At 48.3% G+C, this 5,165-nt stretch overlaps 1 pseudogene; it reads right to left on the reverse strand.

Moving 5' to 3' along the window:
* Nucleotides 1-1,051: 1,051 nt before the first annotated feature.
* LOC130604411 (IST1 homolog) lies at nucleotides 1,052-3,889 on the reverse strand (annotated as a pseudogene).
* Between the last annotated feature and the right edge of the window lie 1,276 nt (nucleotides 3,890-5,165).

Here is a 5,165-nt window from a genome sequence, read left to right on the forward strand (position 1 = left end):
ACCACGACAGTGACCATGAGAGAGAATACACCTACAGCTACTGTGGGAGTCAGAACGTAGTAACCTAAGGGAAATGCAGGCAAGTATCCAACCTGGTATAGTTTATACTTAATACTTGTAAATTTTTTCCTAGTAAGTCAGATGTAGTCACCTGGAACAACCAGACCCAGCTAATAGGACTGTGGGTTATTCTAAAGAACCATAATGACTTAACACCTCACCTTTCACAGCATTAGAAGTACCAGGGCAAAAAAGGGCAATATCCTGCATTAAGCACACCAGAGCCATTTCTCCCAAGTGCAGCATCACAAAACAGGAAGGAGGCCTCTGGCTCACTCAAGGCTTTGTATTACCCTTACTTATAACACACCAGTGCCTCAAAGACCTAGACTTTGCACAAGCCCTCAGCATATTTATGCCTGGGCCAACAGCCACCTGAGGATACTTGGCCTAGATTCTCTACAAAAAATCCATTGCAGCACTGCTGGGACCATATGAAGACTCCAAGCCATCCCATTATTCTGCCACTCTCCAGTCTACACAGGTACCCTGTAAATTACTGAATTTAGAAAACAGTGTTCTTTTCAGCTCCCACTTTCCAGCCTCACAAGTCACCTCCAAGAGCTTTTGGCCTGGTCCCCTTCCTTTGCAGGTCTGAAGGCAGAGCACTTCTGCATTCTTGTGTTCTGTTCCCATCCCATAAAACTCACCTCATTTCCTTAACTGAATCTTGTCACACTACCAGCCTACCAACTTCAAAGCGCAGCTCCAACCCCTGGTCAAAAGACTGCTTCAGGAGTTAAGTCTGGACTCATCTGTTCCCTGAAGACAAAGAAGGCTAGCTAGAGAACGGGACTAGGAACTTCCTCGGTCAAGCAACATGAAGCTTTAGCTTCACTGCCAACGGTTTCCATCCCATGCAGTCCCACACCAACACAATGGCCTTCCAACACATCAAGCTATCAGGTACAGACACTTCCCAGGCAGCAGCCACAGGGCTAAGCATCACAGAGTCTTCCACAGAAAAAGGGAACACTCAAAGCAAAGGTACTTAACCGGTCCCTTTGGAGGCAGGCAGGAGAAGGGCAGATCTGGTGTTGGCACGGGCATAGGCATCATCACTGGCACGGATACTAATCCATCATGATCAACCAGTGGGGCTGTAAATCCACCACCACCTCCCCCTCCATGGCCACCCTTCTTCACATCGTCTGTAAATCCCACATCAATCAGATCTGCCTCTTCACCTGCAGTGGCTTCAGCCTGGAAAGGCTAGAAGACTTCTGCTCACCAAGACATCTATTCTGATCCCAGCTCTCTGAACAGCATTAGATGCAGCTTGAACAAGATGAAACAACACAGTGAGGACAGAACAGACAGTAGCTACACAGTGATATTAATAGGAACCAGACTACAATATGGCTGATTACAGCCACATGCTGTAGGGCTGTGGGAAGGAGCAGGGATCACGTATGCTAGGTCAACCTAGAATATACCAAAGCACTACCAAGTTTGCTGCAATGCCACAGCCCTGTGCTCTGAAAACCCACACAGAACTAATGGAATATTTCAGCCACTGAAACACAGAAAGGAGCTCCAGACCTGCAGTTGCCTCACTCACCATCACCACAGAGCCAGCTTCATAGGGCACATTGTAGTTCTTGGCAATCTTAATGAGGTATCTCTCCACCAGAATCTTGTGCGGTACCTCCAAGTTCAGCTTGTGCATCAGCTGGAACACAAGGTACAGAGACACTCAAGGGACTGGGGCAGTGCAGCAGAGCTCCATCCCAGCCAGGGTCACCTGCTGCAGGGAGCACAGTGCAGCCCTGGGGAGGCCCTTCCTCCCAGTCCAGCACTGCTGCAGAGGAGGCTGCTGGTAACCACAGGCTAGGGCTCCATGTGCACTGCTCCTCTCCATCCACAGCCAGCACAATAGGGCCCCACCTGTCAGGGACCTCAGCACTGTGCTCCAGGGCAGGCAGAACCCCATGCAGCTGGCCCACCCTATCTTGCATGACCCATAGGCATCAGCCACTAGTGACAGGAAAAAGGGGCAGAAAGCCACAGCAGGCATGTCTGTTCTGCCAGTTCCAGCTGGCTGCTGTTGTTCCATCAGTTCATTACTCTGTCATTGACTGTCCCAATCTGGTTTGCTCGGCACAGCTTCCCATACTCCTTGCTGTACTTGGCACACAGCTGGTCAGCAACCTGCAATAGGAGAGAAACTGGGAACGTGCACACCTTTGCTTTTCCCACCACCATACACTGCACATCTGCTGGATCACTCATTTCTGCCACCGAGTACACCAGCTGAGCAGTCTTAGCCATCCCTGATGCTCCAGGGACACCTATACTGAGGTCTTCATCTGCAAAGCCCATAAAAACGTCCTCTGCCTCAATGACAGAGACACAGACAAAGACTTCCACCAGCTTCTTGCAGCATCACACCCACCCTGCACATGTAACACCCCTCAAACAACCCTAATTCACAATCTTCAACTCAAGCCACTTCCAACTGGAGTCGTGGTGCAGCCCAAATCAGTGCAGATACTGCTTCTGCCAGGCCAGAGTGCAGCTCCCTAGGGATAACAGAAGACAATCCTATCTCCACATCAAGCATTTAGTCTTTGCTGCCCAATCTGCTTAGCCTGAAGGTCCCATCCTCCTTGCTGGGCTCCGGAACCTTCCCTGCCTGGGGAAGAAAAAGTCTCTGGAGTCCCTAGAACACCCAAACACAGGTCCCCTTCTGTGCCCCAAGCTTGCCCCTAACAGCATTCCTCCCTGAGTCCAGGGGCCTGGATCCTCTCCCACAGCACACTCTCCAGAGCTTCATGGACTGAATCAAACCGAAGCAGGCTAGCAGCAGGTCACAGTACAGTTCCAGGATCTCCATGGCCTCCACAAAGTAATCTTCATGGATGACGTGCTCACACAAATCCTGGCACTCTCATCTTTTCCATCTGACAGATAATCTGCAATTTCCCTCCTTGCCTTCTGGGCCAGCTCAGCTACAGCACATATCCCCAAGATCCATCGTTGTGCTGGCAAGGGCTGCTGCCTCCATACCCATCCACAGTCCCCACAAGCTTTTCTTTCTCTCCTTTATCAAACCTCTGGAACACAAGACACTCAACCATAGCTTGGTTGAGTCCTTGTGTCTAGGTCCTAGCACACTAACACAGAAGAAAGGAGAGTGGGCTTTTAGTTGCAAGAAACCCTCAGCACTCCCCTACACCTTCAATTTCACTGCGGAGTCAGTCAGAACCACAGATCTTAGCTGTGTCTGAGCAAGGAAGGTGGGGAGAGCCTCCCCACTATGCTATGATCACAGAAGGCCCAGAAAAGCCCCCCTAGGCAAACTAGCATGTCCCTCCACACACAGCCCACAGCTACCACCCCATAAATTGCATTCCAAGGAAGGTGGACAGAGGCCACACTGTGGTCAGCCTGCTCCTCCAGGTAGCACACCAGGGCAGACTGCAAGGCCTGGGTCCAGCAAGGAAAAGCAAAATGCTGCTCCACACTTGGCCCATGAAAGCACATTTGATTACAGTGAAGCACAAAATCAGACTTTGCAACTCAAGGAGAGTTATAAAGCAGGTATGTTTATTATGGGCTCAGGTGCAAGGGGCATCACTCCTAACTTGCATACTGAGGGGTTAAGCAAGCGGATATTTATTACACACAAACATGCATATTCATTAGGTTCCCAAGAGAGCAGCAGGGCTATTGCTATTAGCTTAGGAACTCATTATCATAAGCCTCCTCCCTTTTGGCACTTGCACACTGCCCTCCGATGGTCCTGGGCAGGGGTCTTCAAGATGAAGTAAGCAGTCTTCCTCATGTAGGCAGGGGTCTTCAGGATGAAGTAAGCAGTTTTCCTCATGGTGTACTTCTCACCTTTGGCACAGTTGGATGCCCCAGTAATCACAAATTAGCTGAAACCAACTGTATCTGTAATTTTCTGATAGCTGGCAAAGATTTAGAACAGTGTGACCTTTGTACAAAATTTATTGCAAGGAAAACAGGATGGGCAGACAAGGAGTATCCTAAGCTAGTAGATGTTCGGGAGTCACTGTCTCCAAACTAACTGATAATTAGAAGGATGGTAAGAAATAATTCATTCATTAGAAGGATGGAAAGAAATAATTCACTCATGTTAGTAAAACTCCTAAATTCTGTTATCACACCACAGGCTTACAACACAAACATTGTTCTCTATCTTAGACCTAAGTTAAAAGTATTTTAACCCTATGTTTTCCAGGCACTTGCTTTCCTTATATCAACAGCATTTTGTTATGCCAAGAATAGTTTGTCAAAAAATACTTAAGAGCTATCACAACAAAAGACCTTAACTTGTATCTGAAGAACAGACTGGATCAGACTTCTGGATAGTGATAGCATTTTGTGCATAACAAGCACTTTACACTGTAACAAATCTTATCTAGAGTTCATTCAGTTAATTTAACTGATCTATTCACACACCAGTACAACAATTTCAGTGATGCACAGAACAAAGCAAGCTCAAAAAAACACTACTGCAGAAATATATATGCGTGATGCAAGTCTGATGCCATAAAAAAAAAAGTTCTGCACTTCTGTAATCGGAACATACTCTTACAACATTAAAAGAACTTTATAGTGCAGCATGAAGCAGTCTCAGCACAAGTTGCAATATCTCTGTAAAAGTACGTAGCAAATAAGTATTCTGATTAACATCCTGTTTTAACAGATTAATTCAAAATGCAGCCATTAAGTAGCCAGCTCACTAGCCATTCTTTTGCAACCATCCTACTGCCATTCTAAAAAGTTCTGTTACCCCCACTGCCCTGCACGAGGCTCCCAGCCATGCTGCTGCAGAAGGGCTGACTCAATCCCTTCTTATAGACGGGCTACTACTGTGACCAAGCCGAAATTAATCTCTACTCGTACCGCAACGAGTCTCTCACCAAGGGACGGAGGGAGGGACGGAGGGAGGGACGGAGGGAGGGACGGAGGGAGGGTCTTGGTGCGGCGCAGCCCCGAAAGTAGGCTGGCCTGGGGCGGTCTCCAGGTGGTGCCAGCAGTCTCCTGCGGAGAGGAAGTACCCCAGAGAAGGCCCCACGCCGTAGGGTGGGGCGGTTCGGTTTCAGCAGGTGCATGAGTTCACAACGCGATGGCTT

Source organism: Pezoporus wallicus, unplaced genomic scaffold (genome assembly GCF_028554395.1).
Source record: "Pezoporus wallicus isolate ANWC-B61680 ecotype Strahan unplaced genomic scaffold, APGP_CSIRO_Pwel_v1 contig_4169, whole genome shotgun sequence".
In the NCBI taxonomy this organism is placed as follows: Eukaryota; Metazoa; Chordata; class Aves; order Psittaciformes; family Psittacidae; genus Pezoporus; species Pezoporus wallicus.